The sequence below is a fragment of the Mus caroli genome, chromosome 9 (genome assembly GCF_900094665.2).
Source record: "Mus caroli chromosome 9, CAROLI_EIJ_v1.1, whole genome shotgun sequence".
Classification (NCBI taxonomy): domain Eukaryota; kingdom Metazoa; phylum Chordata; class Mammalia; order Rodentia; family Muridae; genus Mus; species Mus caroli.
Genome location: NC_034578.1, coordinates 82896915 through 82897990, shown reverse-complemented (window position 1 = coordinate 82897990; position 1076 = coordinate 82896915). Strand labels below are relative to the sequence as shown.

General features: G+C 38.6%; 1 protein-coding gene across 1 annotated transcript in view; it reads left to right on the top strand.

The window, feature by feature from the left end:
* Positions 1 to 1076, top strand: part of Ube3d (ubiquitin protein ligase E3D) — a 150578-nt gene that overhangs the window by 116661 nt on the left and 32841 nt on the right. The gene's annotated exons all lie outside the window — the stretch shown is intronic.

Genomic DNA, 1076 nt, shown 5'->3' with positions numbered 1-1076 from the left:
AACCAGACTCATGGAGATGTAGACTCACATTTTTTTACTTTTTATTTTTGGCTAGGAAAGTCTTTGTTCCTCTTTCATTTTTAAAAAGTAATAGAATACATTTAGGTCTCAGAATTGTGTGTGTGTGTGTGTGTGTGTGTGTGTGTGTGTGTGTAAAACAATAATAATTAAAGGGGAAATTTTAAATTTAAGAGGGAGTGGGGAATATGGGAGGAGTTGGATAGAAAAGAAGAGGGAAGAAATGATGAAAATATATTACCCATGCATGGAATTCTCAAGAAAAAATAAATTAAAAATATATTTTAAAGGAGTGGATATGCTGGAGAGTTTTCTTAGGGGTATAGTTTTTCTTCACTTGTTTCTGGTCTCATCCTTATGATCGATTCAAAACAGTTATAATCCAAAGGATTGCTGTGCTGGTGCTGTAAGTTATAGATCATATTGCTAATTATACAAGCCAATTCAAAATGCCTTGATATTGTAAGTGTGGTGTACAAACCACCCTGCCTCTATTATTTCTCCAGTGCTTCAGGGAGGAAAAGTCACATGCCACTCCCCTTTAGCCGATCAGGTTCCATTGGAAANTTGGTTGTCTAGCAAACAGAGCCATTCCTTTGTTGTTTCTTTTCTTTGCAGCCAGCCTTAAGCACCTTCTCTTCATCTTTCTCCTGTGAGCCGCAGGTTATAGGAGACCTTAGGATAGATGTAGCTGTGTTAGATTGCCCTGGTGACCTTTTACCTTCCTCTACCAGGATATTTGTATCCATGTATTAATTGCGGGTGGGAGGACTCTNTGATTACTTCTTTGAATAAAATACCTTTGCCATTCTCAAGTCACCCTCACACCCTAATAACCAAGCACTTACTGATCTAACACTGCCAGCTCCCTCCACACTTTCCTAGGTCCCTGTCACTCACTTTGCTCTTCCTGATCTGTATTCTCAGCCAGCCTGATAGGAGCTCAGTAGCTCTTCNCTTGTTTGTTCTGTCCTGTTCTTTGTCTCTTTTTGTGTAATGCTTTCTCTCTGTTTTAATGCCACTTACTATGGTTTTTTGTTTGTTTGTTTGTTTGTTTG